Source organism: Protopterus annectens, chromosome 1.part1, assembly GCF_019279795.1.
Source record: "Protopterus annectens isolate FY-2018-M chromosome 1.part1, PAN1.0, whole genome shotgun sequence".
Taxonomy (NCBI): domain Eukaryota; kingdom Metazoa; phylum Chordata; order Ceratodontiformes; family Protopteridae; genus Protopterus; species Protopterus annectens.
In genome coordinates this window covers 122354417-122377860 of record NC_056726.1, presented here as the reverse complement: position 1 = coordinate 122377860, position 23444 = coordinate 122354417, and positions in this window count along the sequence as shown.

Genomic DNA, 23444 nt, shown 5'->3' with positions numbered 1-23444 from the left:
CAGAATATACATGCTCCCGCAATAAAGAACAGCAGAAAGGGGTAAGAAATGACTGCTCATAGGTGTCCACATATCCCCACCAACAGTCCCCCTTGTGTACAACAGCAAAAGTATACAGAAATAAAATGAACAGACCCGTGTTTTTTTTTTAAATCCGATTAAAGTTGACCATAGGTGCGCAGGTGTGGCCATCGCTTAGCTACGGTTAATGCAGCTTAAATGGATGAAGAGGATAACAAGGAAGATATATGCAAAAGAAGCACCATAGCAATAGTGTAGTGGGCAGTGCATTCACCTTATGGGCAAACGTTCCTGGTTCGAGTCCCACTGAAGCTAACTCTCTGTAAGCATATGTAAAAGGAGGTTAGAATTGCTTACCCTCATGCCAACCCTCGCAAACCTGCTTACAAATGCTCAAAAGTGCCTTAATCACTTTGTATCCAACAGCCCTTGTTCTACACATCAACAAAATAAAAATCTATGTAGGTCTCAAAACCAGAACCCTATACACCACAGTCACAGTAGTTAATCACCAAGCCATCACAGATGTACAGATGAATGAAGCATCAGCAGACAAGTCTTCACCATAGTAAAGCCAAACTGAAGCTGTGAAGGAATCAGTATACAGACATATGTTCCTTAACCCACTACATAACATAAATATGTGAAATGGAGTAAAGCAGTAAGCCCAGAAGTCAGATGTAATTGTAATAGAGTGCTGAAGTCCACAATAAAACACAAGGACACCATACAGTGTACATACACATGGATCATGGATACCAGGCATACATATAAGGTGTAATGAATAATGACTCAATGCCAAAAAGGAATTATAATGCAAAGTCTAATGTAAGCAATGCTAAGCATTGCACAGGCCAGCTTAAGAGGTGTAAGGAATGTGTAGGCCAGCTAACTCAATGTGCCCAGTGTTATACCCCTTTAAATAATGCCAACCATAGGTATGCAAGTTTGCCCATAGCCTAGCCTTTTCAAAACAGGCCAATTATGGAAAAGTGTGGGAAATCGGCCCTACTTAAACCCAAGAGGTGGGAATACATCCCATAACTGGTCGTAGCTTCCCCTTGCAGGCACAATGGCAGTAAGGGGAGAAGGTGTGCACTTTCGAGTGCAGCGCTGGTGCATCCAGGAGTCCAGAGTCATGGCAAGACTCCTTGTCAGAGACCATGATCAGAGTCTGCTGCAGGGCCAGTACAAGGGCTCCCAATATAAGGCAGAGGCCTGGGACCATATTGCCCATGACCTCACCCTTGCCACTGACATACCCCAAACTGGTGAGCAGGTCAGCCATCACTATGCTGATCTGAAGCGGTATAAGGAGGACCTCTTGGACCAGTGGATCCAAGAGGCTAGAGCGGCAGGGGATGTTCCAGTTGTGTGTAAGTATCACCCCACTATGTGTGTAATAATTGCCACCTCAGGTATATCGTCGATAGGTATGGCTAAATATTCCTCTTATGCCCCCCACAACTGCAATGGAGCGGGCCACGAACCAGGAGGCCCACATCAGTTGCCGGGCATGGTTGCGATGCTAGGCAGGTCAGTAATACTCATGCATTTATTGTCATAGGAAATAAAACTAAAAATAGTAGTAAATCAATTGCCTGTATAAAACCTGTATTGTTCAATGCAAATACTGCATACACTGGAGAATATGGCAGGGGGAGTCTCATATAGTATGTATATAAATAAAAGTGTAACAGCCTAACAATAAAAATCTAACTGCTGGACTGCATGTGTATACTCTGGCATCATATGGTAATGTAAATTTGCAATCATGTAATAGGACTGTTGCATTAAGCACTGCTGCCCACACCATGCACCATAAATTGAATTTGTAGGAATGCCTGTATATGACTGGTGTAATCCCCGGAGACAATTTATCACAGCTGAAAGACACATAAACAGAAAACAGGGAAAGTGCAGACAACAAAACCCAAATAGCACATGCAATTGAGATGTGAATTGTTGTTTTGTTTAGCAGACACAGCCATGGTTCAAATCCTCCCTGTGGTAGTAGTCTTCATACAGAATCATATCACACAACTGTACAGATATGTCCAGAATGTCCAGTAAAGTGACCCATATTTGTTGCCTATCAACCTGTCCCCCTGGGAAATCAGTGAGATGACCCCAGAAGTATAGGCAGCAAACAGGAAATACATCTGATTGACACACATCTATGAGAACAAAGCTGGCACACTAGCAACTCCCCAAAACCCATTTACACCCCAACTTGTTAAGCTGTGGCCAGAGTGTGTACAGTAACAGAGTGAGATATAGGTGCAAAATAGTAATGTGGAATCTGGTACTGTGTGTGGGAACATTCAGGTAGTGCTAACAAACATTTCTCCCACAGGTCTGCCAGATATCAACACTGTGCCCAGAAATATAAGAATGATACCCTGTATTGGTACTGTTTACATTGATATTGTATGGCATTGCGACTGATGCAGTTGCTCTGAATAATGAGGGATTACACATCACTGTCACCCACACTGTCCTACAAAATATTACTGTCTAGAAGCTCTGTATAAGAGTGTTGTAATACAAGATCAGAATGCAAAAGCACAGGGGATAAGTAAGACAGAAAGCATACAGGAGATATACAGCAATATCTATATAGCAGACACAACTGTGATAGACAGTGTTTAAGTTGTAGCAGACACAGCCACGGTCTGCATCCTGGGAGTGGCAGGCTGCATACAGAATCATACCCCACAACTGTACAGATGAGGCCAGAATGTCCAGTATATGGGCCCATATCTGCTGCCTGTCCCCCGTCCCCCTGGTAAGTCTGTGGGATGATCCCAGATGTTTAGCCAGCAAACAGGGAATACAAGTGATTGTCAAACATCTATGAGAACAAACCTGTCTCTGTAGCAACCCCAAAAACTATTAGCAGAGTAATATTTCAAGAATGTCCTATCTACACTCCAGTGTTGTCAAGCTGTGACCAGAGTGTATACAGTAACAGAGTGAGATCTCTCTCTCAGCATTTCCAGGTTAGGGGTCGCCACAGTGGATCGCCTTGTCCACTCATGATTGGCAGTGGAGTTTTATGGTGTCAAGTTGCCAGCCCAGCACCCAACCTTCCATGGAAGGCATACACTCACACCTATGGCCAATTTTAGTGTGTCCAATCCACTTGCAGCATGTCTTTGGGGATGTGGGAGGAAACCTGAGCACCAGGAGGAAACCCACATGACCATAGGGAGGACATGCAGACTCCACACAGAAGACACCCCAGCCGAAGATCGAACCGGACTGCCTCTTGCTGTGAGGCAACAATGCTAACTGCTGCACCACTGCAGCCGTCACAGTGACAGAGTGAGATGTATGTGCATAATACTAATGTGTAATCTAAAAGTTTGTGTGGCTACAGTCAGGTAGTGCTAACAAACATTGCTCCCACAGGTACTTAGGATACGAACACTGTGCAGAGAAATAAAGATCATTATAACCTGTACTGGTACTGTTCACTCTGGTATTTTAAGGAATTGTGAGTGTTGCAGTTTTTCTGAATAATAAAGTATCACTGAACACTGTCACCCACACTGTGCTACATAATATAACTGTTTATGAAAGCATGTATTTGTGTGTGTCAGGTCACTAAAGGTGGAAGAGGGCAATATTCTAGATATGTCCCAGCACACCAGCATGTGGTCAACACATGGCTAGAGTCTGTGCAGAAAGAGTTGGATACCTATGTGCACAACATCAACCCTGAATCTGGGAGTATGTGTAGAAACAGTTAGCTAGTGTTAACAAACATTCCCTCCACAGGTATACCAGTTAAGAGGTGTATACTGCAGGTAACACCAGTTCATGTGTAATGAGGACGACAGACATATCACTGTCCAAACTAAGGCTATAGGGTAGTGTAGTAAGACTTGTACGGTACATATAACAGCACTGACTAGGAAAGTAATGTGGACTACAGGAATATACTAGTTGTTTATTGACATCTTTCTCCCCTCCCACCACCATATCTACAACAATAATCAACATACCCACCCCAACTGGTATGTAATGACACCTATGCACCTGTGTTCTGATAATGTCCAATTGTTTAATAAATATTTTAATTGTTCCCATGCATGTACTATATTGAATTATTGCAACATTGGTGGTATGGTGTCATCAATGTACTTGCATGCTGTTCTTATTACCACTGTGGTCCCATATATGCATGTGTTCTGTTTGTTATGCAACTGTTCCGTATCTGGCGTCTGGGTTAATGGGAATATCTATGCATGGTGTTATACCTAACCCTGGAATGTGTTGACTATTACTAACCCACATATGATGATGAAATCTAAACACTATAGCACTTCAGCTGGCCATGCACCAGGCACCAGCATGTCTAGGATCCAACCTGGGGCCTCCATGTCTGTTGGTCCTGGACCACCTTCAGGTGTAACCGCCTTAGGGGATGGGGCTTGCCCCCCCGGGAGTGTGCAAGGGCAGGCACCTGTCACCCGTCGCCAGGTTGGGGTTGTGGTGCATAGAGAGATCAACCAGCAGTTTGGTGATCTTTTATGCCAGCTAGAGGGCCGCATGTCGCAACAAGATTGCAGTCTGGCTCTGAGACTCAACCCCTAGCACAGCCACCATCGGGGCTGTGAAGGTGCAGTGGTGACTGCCCATGGGTGGGTACCTCAGTCCCACTGTTTTTACAAGGGGGCTCATGGGCTTCCAATTTCCCAACACCTCTCCCCATCAAGGTGTTTACCCCCCACATGTGTCATATACCGCCCATGTATACATCTTGTTTGTCTTGTCTGTTAATCTACCCAACCTACCTCCCCAAATATACCTACTACGCCTTCCCAACATCCCAATCTCACCTGAAAAAAGGGGCAATCTGTTCACACAAAAAAATCACGCCCCATACATAGCTGTCCATTTTGCACATATGTCCACTGGACACATAATCTGGTCTAATTGGCATCCCAACTTATTGTTGTCCTCACCTCCTCCAAAGGGTTTGAGTGTCCAAATCTACCTCCAAATTCAGTGTATATGCACAGCTGTTGATGTAGAAGAAATGGGCAGCTATGGACCTTCCCTACACCTTTCCTGCACATCCCTGGCAAGTATACCTACTGTCTTTCCCTCTTTGTGCCCCTTTTTTCACCACTTTCCTGTCAACCCCTTTTTCTTTTCTTTTAAAGAAATTATAACGGGCGTAAGCAGGAGTAAGCGGGAGTAAGCACTTTTAAGCAGCAGTAAGTGGGTTTAGGCCTGCTTGTCCGGAGGTATGCAATGCCTACACTGGTTAAGCAATTTAGAAGCTGAGTATAAAAAACTGTAACCAGAAGTTAGCAGTGCTTACCTTTGTGCAAACCCATGCAAACTCGCTTACAACTGCTGAAAAGTACCTTAATCACTCTGAATCCAATGGCCCTTGCTCTGAACAGCAACAAGATAAACAGCCTCTGCAAGGCTCAAACCCAGGACCCTGCACACCATAGAAAAAGTGATTTACGACTCTTGATGTATTTACAAACATATCATCCAGCCCAGTCATTCAACAGTACATAGAATGTATTCCAACACGTACATGTGTGTGTGTGTGTGTGTGTGTGTGTGTGTGTGTGTAAATATATTAATATCTAAACAGATACAACATATCTATATATAAGTAGATCTACACACACATACATATGTTCATAGATTAGTACTAAGCTAACTGCCCTTGTGAGCTATTTTAAGCTTAGCCAATTATCCCTTGTGAGACTCAAACCCTGCACCTTGTGTTTGTAAGGCAAACACCTTAACCATTTTATATATATATATATATATATATATATATATATATATATATATATATATATATATATATATATATATATATATATATATATATATATATATATATATATATATATATATATATATATATATATATATATATATATATATATATATATATATATATATATATATATATATATATATATATATATATATATATATATATATATATATATATATATATACATAAATAAATATGAACATATATACATGCATATGCCTACATCAATAGATATATATGTCGATATCTATATGTCTGAATATATACAGCAAGTTATATATATGTAAGCAGATATATATATAAGCAGATATATATATATATATATATATATATATATATATATATATATATATATATATATATATATACATATACATATACATATCTATGTAGGTAAATACGGACATAGTTATATTTATGTAAGCAGATATATATATATATATATATATATATATATATATATATATATATATATATATCTATACCTATATCAGTATATACGGACATACATCTGTAGATAACAATGGGGAAATAACTAAAACATATATCTCCACATGTACCGTTAATGAGGTTGAGAGGCCCCAAACAATATACATCTTGTATGAATAGGTATACCCCCCACAGCCAAACATGTCCACTCTGCAATACACTACCAAGTGTTGCAGATCCCATAACAGGACCTGACATGACATGGGCACAAGATGTTAACAGTACTACAACCCACCTGTATGATGTCAGGCTGGTATCAGTAACATATTATGCAGTACAGTCTGGATCCTATAGGAAATGTACAGTGTGGAAGCTATCAACATTCCTAGGATACATATACACAGACCCATATAAGCAGATACAGATATATATATATATATATATATATATATATATATATATATATATATATAAAATGGTTCCCTATCAGAAGCCTGAAACACTATAAGCTTGAAAATCAAAATCCTGAAACCAAAAGCCTGAAAATTCAAAATCCCGAAAACCCAAAATCCTGAAACTCAAAATCCTGAAAACACAAATAATGCTAATATGTCACTATAAAGACACTCATATCTACCAACTGACCCTGACCCTAACCCTAACCCTAAGGTCCGTCACTATCGCACACTCACCTGACCCGCTCCCTAACCCTAACTCACTTAAACCGCCCCTAACCCCAATATTTGTCACTATTGCATACATGCCTAACCTGCGCCCTAACCCTAACTCACTTAAACCGCCCCTAACCCTAACATAAAACCAACCGCACACTTACCTGAACCCAACGCATGACCTAACACCACAGGGCTAACAATAGCAAAGCCACAATGACGTCATTATGTTCATTTTGTGTTTTCAGGATTTTGAGTTTCAGGATTTTGGGTTTTCGGGATTTTGAATTTTCAGGCTTTTGGTTTCAGGATTTTGATTTTCAGGCTTATTGTGTTTCAGGCTTCTGATAGGGAACAATATATATATATATATATATATATATATATATAGATATATATATATATATATATATATATGTGTGTGTGTGTGTGTGTGTGTGTGTGTGTGTGTGTGTGACTACACATACACGCACAGAGATATGTACAGTAAAATAAATATGTAGCAGGTGTACACGATATGGAACAGACACTATGTCTACAGTTAACACCTTAACAACTGGACACTGTATGAGCCACCCATACAAATCACAATTGTTGCTTGCAACATATACTCACAGAGAAGTCATAGGGTATAACACCACACATAGGTTTGCATAAATGGAAAACTTTTATTTGTGTACTATTACAGTTGTATATGCCATGTCATATATTTGTTCAGACACTGACATCCATATAAACAGAGTAATGCAACTGTGAAACAGTTATACTAATGCAGTAATCTGGAAAGGTTTACAAATGTTGCTGTCCAGGCCATGGCCTTCAAATAGTACAATAGTAAAGACAGACTGGGCCACAGGATACAAAACAATCAACAGTAAGTAATGCAGATGTATAGTTCAGCAGCCTCTATCTACAATCTGTACACAATCCCTAGGGAGTAAAGACCTCAGGTGACACAATGGGATGTAATCTGTTACATAACAAGGCATAACTGACACAATCACCAGCAGCAGTACTTCTGGCAAGTATCTGGACATGACATCTCACTGAGTACGTACACTAAGCTGCTAGGCATGTAACAAAGCACTGTGCAGGCTACAGGCAGACTGGCTCAACACTGGCCTACATTTCCTATTGGGGAATGCAACATATACCTGCATATATAGCAGGCTTTACAGACATGTCACAGCACAGAGTATAATACATCAGTGTGAAAGTGCATAACCACAGCCAATGTGAACACAGCCACATCCACGTATGGTATACTAGTTTTATATTACAGTATATGGACTATTTGTTCAACACCATCCTCATATGTGCCACTCACACACTAACCCTACATATACTGGGCCACTACATAGTGTGGTCTGATGCCTGTCTGTGGTATGGGACATGTGTGTATGGCCCTACAAACATGTAAGCTGATAGGGTAACATACAGTGGAGCAGCATGTAACATCAGTTAGAATGGGTCCAACAACAATGACATCTATCACAGTCTGTACACAAGCCAGTGTACATATTATCAATACACACACTGTTGACATTCACCTTATGTACACAGATCTCAGTACTGTCCACACAACCACAGAATGTCAAGGTGATCTCATCAGATATAACCCCTACTATACATAACATGTGTAGCAGTCTATCTCACTGACTTGTTATCAGTGATGATGTCACTAATTATAGTGTACAGCACATATGCACCTCTTACTGCATGACATATGTACAAAGGTTGACAGAGTTGTGGCTGGAGACACATACACAGGGCCAATATTGGACATGTTGCTATGATAACCTCATACATTTACTGTTGTAACACGGTTTGTTGTAACATATGTCCTTTGAGGGATATGAAGGCTGTAACTCTGATGGCTGTCACCATCTACAGACTGCAATCCTCACACTACCTTCTGCAGTCCACAGATAGGCACTCTGTGGGTAACACATGAAACACAAGGCACCACATACTGCCCAGTCCACAGATGACCCTAGAGATGGGGTTCCCTCATAAACATAGCACTGACATGGCAGTTATTACAACATGTAGGACAGCCATATCCACATACACCCTGTTAAACCAACATTACTCCAAATACAGTATAGCAGCACTTACAGTCTGTAGTCAGGTCAGGCAACTCCCCCTCCTGTGTGTTGCCCTGTTTCCACAGTGTATGTTGTTATAGGTAAATCCCCAATCCATCTGAGATGCTGTTTACCAAATAACACAATGAGTTCCTGCTCACAGTGAATGAAAAGGTCCAACACCAACATGATGTTCTAGATATTGGAGTGTGTTTCCATGCAGTTGGTAATGGGAATGTTACCACAGCTGTTCCACATGCAATCAGCTAGAGGAGGGCTGCAATTCCTGCAGTGGCCATCAGCTGATCATGAGCATCAATTAAAATACACATGCTGCTGCCTAAGCAAAGCAGGTGTATGTCTCCACATTTACCAGAGAGGGAGTGAGAGAGGCAGACAGAGGCAAAGTAAAGTCAGGGAGGGGTGGGAGAGTAAAACGTAGGCATGTTTGTGTCATACAGCTGCCAGCACAGGGTATCAAACCTCTGATGACTATGTCATGCTATCACATTCCTCTGCAGTTATTGGATGTGACACATAGGTAACATGTTGAAGAGCTTTCAAAATGTATATGTGATGGTGAATGGCATCTGCAACATGGATATGGTGGCTATACAGTAGGTGTAGTACACGCACCTGTCCACATGAACAGGTGCCAGTATCAACACAGCCACACTCTCACAGGGATGCACACACATTGACACACATGGCAGGGCCAGGAATACAACTCATCACTGATGAGATTGCCACAACACATTACTGTGCAGGTATCACATGCACCACAGGGGTCGTACAGAGGTTATATGGGAAAAAGGGTATGTGGAGGTGTCTGACATTGGACAGCATGCTTTAGTATGTCAACGGGGGTTGTAGTGAGTGTGAATGTGATCATACGCATCATACAACACACACACACACACACACACACACACACACACACACACACACACACACACACACACACACACACACACGCACACACGCACACACGCACACACACACACACACACACACACACACACACACACACACACACACACACACACACACACTCACACACTCAGGGTCACAGTACTGACATTCATGGGTGCATTGCTTCATGGGTGTGTAGTGGTCGACTGTGCCAGACAGCTATACAAGGCTAGGTGATGAATATACCTTGGCATCAGGCCACATGACAATGGTTGGCATTGTGGCTCAGGGGTGTAGTTTCTGGATTTGCCCACACAGGTGGGTATTGGATTCACCATCCAGTCACCTGTGTGACTATTGTGTGTGGCCAATGCTGTGCATTGCTTGCCATGTATGTGTTCCTTAGTCCATGACATGGACAGTGTCTGGGATGTGCACACCTCTCACATGGATGTACAGTGACATGTGGAACTGTATCTGGGGTGTCTGGCCCATGTTGTGTACACAGATTATCATCAGATGTGCCAGTCCTGGCCTCATGTGGTGGGAACTGGTAATGGACAGCAGGTTTACCCTACACCTACATTGATAGCATGATACCAGCATTTCCTGGTGTCAGTGAGATCTGTCCATACAGGGCATGTTTTCAGGCATGATATGTCCTTTGTGGGTCACATTTGATGGCACCACAGGTGTTGCATGTGTCCAGTGGGGAACATGGGGAAGGTGCACTACAGGCATGTACATGCCTATTGCACAGATGGTCAGGGTGCCATGCCCTCTGTAGCCCACTGCAATAACACCATGGTTACTATCAATATGCAGGGTCCTACCAGCATAGCAGCTGTTGCCTAGGCAAGTGTGTGTGTGTGTGTGCGTGTGTGTGTGTGTGTGTGTGTGTGTGTGTGTGTGTGTGTGTGTGTGTGTGTGTGTATATGAGACATGGGTTGAGAGTGTTCTCTGTGTAATACTAGGGTTATTATATTTGTTTGCCTGGCCTTAATGTCACATATAGGGGTATGGATTTGCACCCAAGCCTCTTGGCTATTTCACATCTGTTATCCCTGTATGGTGGACATTGTGATATATACTAGAGCCACCATATAAGAAATCAGCAAATCCTGCATTCAGCCCAGTTGTTATGCACTCCCAACCACCTCCACACAGGATATCAGTTACAAACACAGACACACGCACATCTGTCATGTATGGGATTAGACCTCCTACCTAACTAGTTTATTACACTACAGCAGTACACAGTTTTAGGACATGCCACGGATATTACTGGGCTACAGCTTTCCGAAAGGTGTATTTCACAGTGTATGACATCAGCAGCCTTGACAAAGTAGGGCATTTGAATAGTAGTGAGTGTGACTGGCCTAAAAAAATCATTACTGTCTACACAGACAGAAACACATACAGTTGCCATGTCTTGGATTAGAACTCCTGCCTAACTAGTTTATCACACTAGAGCAGTATGCAGTTATAGGATGCACCACAGAGATTACTGGACTACAACTCTCCCAAAGGTGTATTTCACAGTGGATGACCTCAGCAGGCTTGTCATAGTAGGGCAATGTGGAGGGCAATCTGTGTGCATGGGCCATAACCCATTTATCTAGAGGTTGAAACACCACATGCGGGCACACACAGGGTCATATTTCACAGGTACGTTTATACAGCTGCTAGATGACTACTTCCTTGTACAGTCATATTGCACAGCTAGCACTTGCACCACATAGTCTGTAATGCTGACAGATACCGGTGGCTAGTATCTACAGTGAGTGACATCTGACCCTCATGTGGTTGTGGCCCTTTGGCTGTGTGCTGGGTGGGACAGGCTTGGAAGGCTCCTTGTCACAGTCACTTTCTTCCACACATCTATGAACATCTACCTTTGGCTTATTATAGTGTGTTGTCCTTAGATATATGTATGTATTTCTATCCACTGTGTGTGCAAAGCATGAGTGGTTCATACTGAGGAGTGTCTGCACTAACATCTGCAACTGCTAGATATGCCTGGTCCACTGGTGTTTGCAGACATGTCCTTCATTTGTTTGTATGCCCGTCTGTATTGAATGTGTGGATTGAGTCCAGGTAGTTTGTAATGCAATGCAGACCTTTGTGTTGCACATTTACAGCTAGCATACTGTTTCTGCAGGGTATACGTCGATCCTTTGGCAATATGGGGACAAACTGTGAAGGGGATAGTGTGTACTGTAGGTGATTGTGTCTGTGCTGCTTCAGCTGCATGGTACTGCTGTTAGCAGAGATATTCAGACATGTACTGTTATACACAGTGATGTTGTATATCCTCGTGTACTGTCAGGTGGACATTCTTGCTCACAGTGATGTCTTGGGGGACAAGGGTGACTGCAGCTGTGTCCAGTATTGTGGGCAGACACCTACGTATTCATGGTAAGTTATGCCATTCTGGAGGGGGAGCTGCAGACACTTGGTAATGAGGTTATGTATCCATTTCAGCACCTTGGTACAGTACTGACAGAGGATACCATACTTGTACGCCCATCAGCATGACAGTATGGGCTTATCTTGCTGTGGCAATGCCTCAAAGCTGTACAGATTCACACAGGTCAGCCAGGGGTAGGGGCCATGGGTTAGGACATTTACCCTATTGTGGTGTATGGGCAGGTGTGTAGCCACCCATGTATGTGTTTGCAGCCATTGGTGTCGGTCCCTGCACATTCCATGCTGCCCATGCTCCCACCCCCCTCTGTTATTATAACCTATTCTGTACATTATGCATACATTCTCTGATACTTTCTCTAAGGGTATCACCCCATCACAGGTGTGTGTTAGTGTTGGTCCACAGTTCATGCAGTGGGACATGGTGGACATGTTACTGTGGTTTGTCCACATGGGCTTGTATATGGCTTATGTGGAGTGTGTTATGTTGTTATTTGGGTTGCATTGGCAGTATGTGTGAGACACAGGCCTTTGGCAGATGCCTGTGGGGCAATAGGTGTTGTTGCACGCCAGATGTGGCAGGTCGTTGCATTCTGTCAGTCCTATAGTCCTAGACCACCATACAGTATATACCCTGGGGTGACAGGGAAGGTTGGATAGGTGTTCATGCCAATACCTTTTAACAGTCTTGCTCAGGTGGTGTGGATGCTGGCAGGGTGCTACCTACCTCTAGGGACACACCTGCATGTGACACCTGCACTGCATGCTGCAGTCTTTGGCTACTGCCATATACAGGTGTGGACTTACTGTACCCATTCACACAGCAGGGATATGACCAGAGAGGTATCTGTGGGTGGTGTTTGCATGAGCTGTGTGCATGTGTGCTATGGACACTACTTGCATCTGACACACAGATATGCATTAGGCATTCTAGTTCTGCTTGCATGTGCAGGTACATCAGCTGTTTCCCAATACATCAGTCCTACCTCCTTTGTGATCTTGCGAGTGTTTGGGCAGACAGCACCAGTATCCCCCACTACAGGGCCAAATAATGTGATGCATACCTGTATGCACATTTCCAAGGGTGTGCCCATTTCACAGTGACACAATATATACTGTATATCTGGGGTACTTTCCCCTGTGTACTGCTTGCATATTTAGACCAACAGCCATGCCATGTCAGTCTTTCAGATGTTGACACATATTACCACCATACATTTGCAATGGCTTACTGCTAGCTTGTGTTATACTGATGGGTATTGTGTATGGCACTGCAGTTGTGAGGACTTGTCCCTGTCATCAGTCAAAACCAATCTTATAAGGTAGGGACCCTTCCAGGAGATATCAGTGACCACTCACCTATCTTCTTAATCAGGTATAAGACTGATATGCCAAACCCTACCATATATAAGAAAATAAGATGTAATAAAAATTTTAGCACTGACAGCTTTCAAAAAGAACTTGTAGCTTGCGACTGGTCACCCCTGAAACACATTCCACTAGACAATGCCGTTCTATATTTTAACTCTAAATTTTTAACCATTCTAGACTACCATGCCCCAACTCGTATAGTAAGAACAAGGTCTAAACCAGCACCTTGGCTCATCAAAATTACCAGACAAAAAATCCTCCATAAAAACAAACAATGGGCTACCTGGTGCACAACCAAAAACCTGGAAGATCAACTAATATTTAGACAGCTAAGAAATGAAACTAAAAAAGCCATATTGTCAGATAAAATAAACTATTACTGCCAATTCCAACAGACCAACCAAAACAAACCTCAAAAGTTCTGATCTTGCATAAACAAACTCCTGCACCCAGGACACTCAATTACACCCACCTCCCTCAGGCTCCAATCTCCTTAGCCCCAAACCAAATTGCCAATTCTTTTAACACTTTCTTCACAGACACCATTCAATCTTTGATCAATCAGCTATCCACTAAGACTGCATCTCCTACTAATATTATCCTTAATAGCCCCCCAACATTTCAATTCCAACCCATTCCTACGTCTTTTGTCTGCTCCCTAATCAAAAAACGTAAACCCACCACCCTCTCTGCTGATCTGTTACCTGCAGAATACCTGCAAAAAGCAGCCAACGCTATAGTCTACCCCATATCCATCCTCATTAATAGAACTATTTCTGAAGGAACTATTCCAACTATTTGGAAAATCTCACATGTTATCCCCCTGCATAAAGGTGGTAATTCAAAAGACTATTCTAACTATAGGGCTATAGCCATTTTATACCCTCTGGCAAAAATCATGGAGAAGTGCATTCGTAAGCAACTATTAAACCACCTCCTAGCAAACAACCTATTAGCTACCTGCCAACATGGATTTAGACCATTTCATAGCACCTCTTCTGCTCTTCTTTCCTTCACAGATGTCATTAATAAAAACCATAATAGTAACACTCTTTCCTCAGCTCTCTTCATTGATCTGTCAAAAGCCTTTGACATGGCCAACCACCAGCTACTCATAAACATACTTGGCAACTTCTCACTGGATCCACTAACTATTCAATGGTTCCAGTCCTATCTAAATAATAGGCAACAGGCAGTACTATGGGAAAACAACTTGTCTTCCCACTTACCAATTGCCCTTGGAGTCCCTCAAGGCTCCATACTAGGTCCTCTCCTCTTTTCTATTTTTACTAACGACCTACACACTGCTCTACCTAAAGCCACCTGTATCCAATATGCAGATGACTCTACACTTATATGCTCAGCCTACTCACTTTCACAACTGCATTCCCTAACCCAAGACACATTTAACATAGTAGAGAATTGGCTCCTTCAATGATGTCTCATCCTAAATCCAAAAAAAACAAAAATGCTACTATTTACTTCCACCCGCAGAGCCCCCCCCCACTACATTTCACAATCACATCTAGCAATGGTACAACCATATCTCCAGACTCTACTACAAAACTACTTGGAGTACTAATTGACAACCACCTCACCTTTGAACCACATATAAACAACACTATAAAAACAGTAAACAAAAAACTAGGCTCCCTTTATAAGATCAAACCCTTTCTTACCCCACTAGCTAGGACCACTATTGCCAGGACCCACCTTATCTCAACCCTGCTATATGCTTCCCCAGTCTATACCAAACTATGTAAAAGCAATCTGAACAAGCTGGCCAGCTCCTACAATAATATTGCCAGATTTGCAACTGGTTCTACCTATAGAACCCATCATTGTAACAATCTTAATAAACTAGGGTGGCTAGAATTACCAAATCTTATCCTATCAAACCAGCTAACTATTGCCTATAAGATACTGTTCCATCCTACATCTACTCCAACACTAACCAATCTAATCACCCCCTACAATAACCTTAAAACCCTGTGCTCTTCAAATAAAATAATGGTAAAGGTATGTAAAACCAATAACTTGGCTGGAGATTCTTTATACTCTAACACAGTGGGGAAAACCTGGAACTCCCTCCCTACTGATCTTACCTCCCTACCTTGTACTACCCTATTTAAATCCAAGCTCAAACCATACCTTAAATCACACTGGCTATGCCCCTGTGCAAACCCTGACTAACTTCTTCCACTATCTCCAGACCCTATTCTTCTCAATCACACAAAACTAGCTAATCCTTTCTATTAACATCCTTGTCTGTAAAACCAACTGAAAGTTCTTACGGTGCTCAATGTTTCCTACCTATTGTATGTATATCCATACATGATTTGTTAGCCTAGAATACTCTTCCTTAATCATAAGCTAAAATGTATTTACTAGTATTCTCTTAGCTAAAATGTATTTACTAGTTAATTTGTTAAATCTTGTAATGTACTTATGTTATCGTGATCTTTTTGCTTGAATGTGGAGCTTTTCTCCCCGGACCATTACTGAAAATGGACATGTATCCAGTTGGACTAGCCCGGTCAACAAATGTAAAATAATAAATAAATAAAATAAAAATCAGCGGTAGTGGGCAATGGCCACAAGGCTTACCTCAAGATGCATACATACCAACCATTCTCACATGATATGGGACACACACCAACCTAACACACACATACCTGCATATTGTGCAGATGCTACAATCTATACTGCTACCTTGACCACCTCTGTGCATCAGTGCTCCACTGGTATTAGACCTACACATACATGTTACTACATTTCTACATAGGGTTGTGGGGGGCATACCTGATTGTTTCGACGTGTGTACATCACATTGGCGGGGGGAACACCAGACCATTACTACATAATTAAGTAGGGTTTGGAGGAGCACACCTGACTGTTTCTGCATTCCTACACAGAATTGGGGGGGGCACACCTGACTATTTCGACATATCTACACAGGATTGGGGGGCACACCTGACTGTTACTACATTTCTACGTATGATGGGGGGCACACCTGTCTATTTCTACATTTCTACACAGGATTGGGAGGCACACCTGACTGTTACTACATTTCTAAGTAGGACGGGGGGCACACCTGGCTACTTCTACATTTCTACACAGGATTGGGGGGGGCACACCTGACTGTTACTACATGTCTACGAAGGATGGGGGGGCACACCTGACTATTTCTACATGTCTGCACAGGATTGGGGGGCACACCTGACTGTTATTACATTACTACTTAGGTTGGGGAGCACACCTGACACTTGTACCCATTTGCTATGACTGTACTGGTATGTCAGGTACTCCATTTCATTCTGTATTCTAACCTAGCATGCTGGACTAGAGGCATACCAGTGTACTACAGATCTTAGCTTTGATTTACCTACATATTAGTTTCTAACTTCCTACCCTTCAGAACTAACGTCCCACTGCCTGACCTGCTGTAGTCTGTCTGTGTAGGCCTGGGGGAGGTTACCCATAGGCATCATTCAGAGGCCATAGCACAGCCTTTGTTTGTGTTTCTCTTCACCTGTCCTGCTGGTTGTGACTGTTGTTGGGTATGTGAACCCCCCTGACTGGCATGTGTGAGTCACTTACCTTGTTGGTGTCCCAGTATTGAGGGTGGTGCTGCAGGGCTGCCTATGTCAGATGCACATAGTATACTCCATACACATGGTTGACCACAGGTAGTGTCATGTTTGGCATCCTTTTTACTGTATGTGAGAGTCAGAGAGAGGTGTTATTCCCTGGGTCCCTCCTGTGTCAGTGTATGAGCTATGCATTGCCTCTTTGCCAAAGCCAGGGCATACTGGGTACACCTCATTCTGCCTACTGGGGCAGGCTCAGGTTGCTCCTCCTCTGAGTCACTCTGTGTCTGTGGAGGCCTTGCAATGGTGGGGGGCTGTGTGGATCTGCCCCGTGCTGCTCTTGCTGCAGTTGTTTCCGCAGGAACATATTGTGTAGCATGGCGCATATGATGACAATTTGGGTACATGTAGCTAATGAGTACTGCAAGGCTCCACCTGATGTGTCCAGGCACCGGAACTGTGACTTGAGCATCCCAAACACATGCTCTACTATAATTCTGGTCTGTGCGTGTGCCTCATTATGGAGTTCTTGTTCGGGTGTATGTGCATTTCTGATGGGTGTCATTAGCCACGGCTCCATTGCATATTCAGCACCCCCCCCACTAGGTGACCATGAGAGATGCCCCCATTGGCTAATCTCTGGTACAGCTGTGTCAGATGCCAGATCTGGGAATCGTGATAGCTTCCAGGGCAGCCAGCACACACATTCATTATTATGCCCGGGGCTGCACACACAACCTGGCAGTTGATGGAGGGGAAGCCCTTGCGGTTGATGTAGACCCTACCCTGCTCACCGGGTGATGCTTTGATGCATATGTGCATGCAGTCTATAACACCCACTACCTCAGGGTATTCTGGTATTTGGAGGAACAGTTACATATTGCTGGCCAACACCTCACTGGTGTTGGGGAAATATACGTGCTCACCGACATGTGCTGACATGGCATCCAGGAACTGGTGGAGTACCCTGGATGCTGATGCCTGTGAGATCCCCATCATATCCCCAGTTGGCCTTTGGAAGGTACCTATAGCTAGTATTCTTAGGCCTACACATAGCTTGGTATTCACTGGGATAGGTTCCCCTCTGTTAGTTCTGTGTGTCAGGTGTGGCCAGCACAGCTCAACAATTTGGTATAGGAGGCCCCTGTCCACCCTATAGCACTCCACTATCTCCAGCTCATGTAGCCCCTGGCCAGTTACCCTGGGTCTGTACACTATTCTCCGCCTCCTCACTAAGGGTTGGTGGACAGCATTTACATTTTCACCACCCTCAGCCTCTTCCTCAAGTTGTTGTATGATTGCTATTGCAGCCCATAGCATTTTGTCATTTTGTTTGTTAAATGTTTCACATTTGTATACACTGGTGGTGTAGACTGTGGGAAAAAACAGATGGGAAGGTGTTTGCATAGTTTATAGTAGTGTTCTGGGCTGGGCTGGAATGTTGCCTGTATAATTAGCTGGTTCTGATACATTTCACCTGCCAGCTTTGCTAGTTCTCCTAGATTACCTTTCTACTACTGCTTTCCCTTCCCATTGCCTTCCTGTTTAATCCCGGGGGCACACCGCATAAACAGAGTGCTCAAATGTGCACAGAGCTGCTATTTCCTGGTTTAACTTTTTTTATTTTCCTTTAAAACCCGGTGCACGGTGTACACACCCACTTAGCCAATGTAAAGAGTGCTAGGCAGACTCAGACACACCCCCTTGCTTAGCTGTGCTTAGCTAGGAGCAAACCTGAGCCACGGCTCCAATCCACTTACAGTATGCCTGACACACCCCCCATGATGTCAGCTAGCTCCTAGGCTTGCACCAAGCTATTCCTTCTCTTACATTGTTGGGACCTGACTAGCGCTGGAGAAAACTGGGATTCACTATCATTCCCCTCATTTGCATAGGAATGCCTGCTAATGCATAGTTACATGTCTCACACTGTCCCTCCCACCCCCCTTAGCAACCACTACTCACTGGCCATGTTGTCTTCTGCCTGCCATTGACTTTCATGGCATAATAGGGATTTTAGTTAGAAGGCTAATTTTAGGTTTATTTTATTATCCCCCCCCCCCCCGATCTCATTTGCACGCCGCTGCCCTACACTTAAACAGCCGAGATCGGTTAAAAAAAATAAAAGTTGATTTTTTTTATTTTGCAAGCTGTTTGCAATGCCAGTGGCCTTATACTTGGCCATTGGCATGCTTCCTGACTGATATGCAGCCTTTATTTGGAGCTGTCAAGGCTCTGTTTTGGATTTTGCAGAAATGTACTCGGTTACTAATGCAGATGGCATACTGTACAGCCAGTTTCAAGCTTCCTGGATCACAATTTCACCTCATTTCATGGATTTCTCCTGTAAATGGGGTGATTTGCATACAGGAGCTTAGTCAATGCAGGACTAGTGCAAGAGCGCTCGTGCACGCCCCTGGAAGCTGTTCCTGGATCGCATGGCAGACATATTGCCTGCTAGAGCTCCTGCACCAATCCTGCATGTCGTGCAAGGCATGCAGAATCCAAGGGATTAAGAATTTAAAACTTAATTTAGATATAATTCACTCTTTTATTTAGGATATTATAGATAACTTATGAGGCAAGGAATGAACACTGAATGAGACAAACACTAAAATAAAATAAAATGAGTGTTCAATGTAAGAAAATATGAAGATCGGTGTTAATCTTTTTCTTAGACATATTTTGGTTAAAGGAAGTTGAGACATTATTACAAACTAAAATAAAATGCTTGTCAGTAAATCCATCTATGTTATGTACCAAAACATTTATCAAAAATGTATATGACAACTCAGAAGGAAAATAAGATAGAAATTCCATGGAAACATAAAAAAAATAATGTGATATGTTCATAAATGTAAATATAATACAATGGGCATTTTGATGTAATATGAGAAATATTAGATCACTCTGTAAAGGATTAATATGAGCAAACACCTGTATAAAGTATATTATACCTACATCCACAATTAACTAATAGATGGTATCATAATTTGTTTTAATTGTATTTTAAATATACTGATGGTATACTTGACCAATTAATATCAGTGGTGGTTCAGAATACCTCAACCTTGTTGTATGAGTCTAACAGTTAGCACAGGGCTTTAAGACTCTAAGCTGTTAAACATCTTCTTTCTATAGTACAGGATGCAGGGTTTGAATCTTTCTTTCTCCATTTCCTGTCATGCAGTCACTGCAGCCCATTGCAGTATATTTACCAAAAGTTGCATTTATATATATTTTTTTTATTTTTTTGCTCTGTATTTTGCCATAATCTGTAGTATTCACTTGAATTCCTTGGGGCCCGTAAGGTATACGCCAAGGATTTCAGAAACGGAGTCAGCGTGTATTTTTTGGAATCAGACCAGTGTGCACAGAATCCATAATTATCCTAGGCTGAGTACTTAAGTACTCAGTCTACCTTCTGCATGTCTGCTGAAATTGCATCTGCACCAGATGCACTTAAACCTTTCTTTGTTATGTTACTATGTCTGTAAATAGCTTCCATAAAACATATTTGGGTCAGTGTGGGATTCAATAACAGCTCCTAATTTGCAATCATCTGCAAATTTAGTCAGCCAGAGAACACTAACATTGGCCTTGACTTCTGAGAAGTAAATGCCAAAAAGGACATGTTCAAGCACTGATCCCTGAGGGACTCCACTATGGCTGGCCTCTTTGTAGAGGTGGACTCCCTGACTCTAACTTCCTGGATCCTGTCTGTGAACCAGTTGACTATCCACTAGGTGACATACGTGTTTGTACCTAACCTCTTGAGTTTGCCACCAATGCCCAAGTGGGGTATTTTGTCAAATGCATTGGCCAGGTCAAGTTAGGCAGTGAACTGTTTTTCACTCATCCATTGCTGTGTTTACCTTCTCAAAGAAGTCCACCAGGTTGGGTAGGCATTATCTGCTCTTGACGAATCCAAACTGGGTTGGGTCCAGTGTCTGGAGGTTTACTATATCACTATCAATCATCTCCATGATAATTTTTTACATGGCTTTACATATAAGACTAGTGGGACTTATGGATCTGTAGTTTGTTTTCAGGGTCTGTAGATGGCCTACTTTTCTGCAGAGGTATGACTGTTGCTGTTCTCCATTCATGAGGCATGAAGCCTGTTTGGATGCAACAGTTAAATAGCAATTCCAGAGGCCCTGATAGGTCCTGTTTAATGTTATTTAGAAGGCATCCTGGGATATTGCATTGGTCCATTGATGCAGTGTTCTTGGTCTTAGAGAGAGAGCAATAAGGATCTGTTCTCTAGTGATAGTAGAGGGAATTATATTTGATAGTATTTCCTGAGGGAAGGTTGAGAGCTGGAGAGTGGTAAAGTTGGAGCTAAATTTATCAGTCAAGAGGTTTGATATATGTTCTGGCTCAGTATAAGTGGCTCCATTTACAATGAGCTCTGCACACAATTGTATATTGCCATTAAGGTTGCAGACATAGCTGAAGAATGCTTTGTGGTTGTCCTTGGCCTGGGAGGCCAAACTTATCTCATATGTGGCTTTGTAGACTTTATTTGTCCTCTGAGTTGCTTGATTATTTTGATGAGAGTGCCTTTATTTCGCTGGGTGCTGCACCTCCTAATTTTTGCCATGATTTTCTTCTTTCTGTTATGCAACCTATTGATTTTGTGATTACACCAGGGTGGCTTGTTTTTTGAGTTAGTTCTGTACTTCTTACTGGTGGGTACAGCTGCCTCTATGCAGCTTTTGACATGCTTGTACAGGGTTTCTGTGAACAGTTCTGCATAGGTAGCAGTGTTCCCAGGGTCTATGGGGGCTTGAAATTTTGCCAGGTTATCACTTAATAGCAGGAGTTTAGTGTCCAAGTAGTTCCTGAATATTCCCGGTTTAGCTGGGGGTCAGGGTTTTATTTTTACTTCAAAGGAGAACATTTTGTGGTTTGACCTTACCAGAGAAGATATAGGGGGTGTGCAGCACTCTCCCATTATAGTGAGGACCAGATGCAGTATGGTTGCATGCATGGTTAGAATACTCACTATCTGGTCCAGGGTGTTTGTGATTACAAAATCCAGGAATCTCTGTGCATGTATGTTTGGCGTCCTATAGGATTCCCATTTAATAGTGGAGTAATTAAAGCCACCCATGAGTATGGTATTGAGGTGGATGATTATTGTGTTTGAGGAAAATGTAGTTAGTAAGCTTTGGAGAAAGTGAAGTAAAAAAAAAGTTTTAAGGAATACCGACCTGACTTGGTTTTGTAATGGTGTGTAGCCTTTTGACTTAAAAAGCACAGCTACTGGGGTTTGGCTTTGTTGGCCTAAATCTGTCCATTAAATGACTTAAAAAATGCAGCTAGTGGGGTGTGGCTTTATTGGCCTGAATGTGTCCCTTAAATTAATTAAAAGTTCAACTAGTATGGTTTGGCTTTATTGGCCTGAATTTGTCTATTAAATGACTTAAAAAGAAAAAAGGCATGGTAATTCAGAACCGCCACATAGCTGAAATACCGGATGTTCTTAAGGGTCATTTGCATATATCCCGTGTGCCTCTGATACAAGAGGTTTGAGGAATCACACAGTGGAAATTCTAGTTTGGCTAGTATTTTCTTTTAGTTTATACTGATTGTTTTTTCTGTCTGACCTTTTCACTCATTGTTTTGTAGTGTAGCCTTTACGTAAATTTAGTTTTATTATCATACAGTATTTTCTATAGAAGTATATTGGGAATGATTAGGTCCTATATTAACTTAGCCTTCAAGAGGAGATATTTTGTTAGGTCACTCATTTTATTGTTTATGGTATGCACAGAACTTTTGTTTATTTAGATGCAAAAATACATAGGCTTTATTGTCAAGTTTAAGGATTTTAATAAAAGGTTATAAGATGAGATTAATTCTGTTAACAGATTATTGAATTTCATAGATATTAAAATGTTTTTAGAGAGGAATGGGAGAGCTAGTTTATTAGGTAAAGTGATTTGAGATATTTTCTCTAAATTTTTATCCAGGTACGGTACTACTTTTTATCCGTGGTATTTGCTTAGATAATTTTAAATAATCGAATAGAGTTAGAGATTAGGTAGCACAAATGAAAATCTGGTTGGGCTAGTCAACCATTAACTTTATATGCTATTAAGTTAGCATA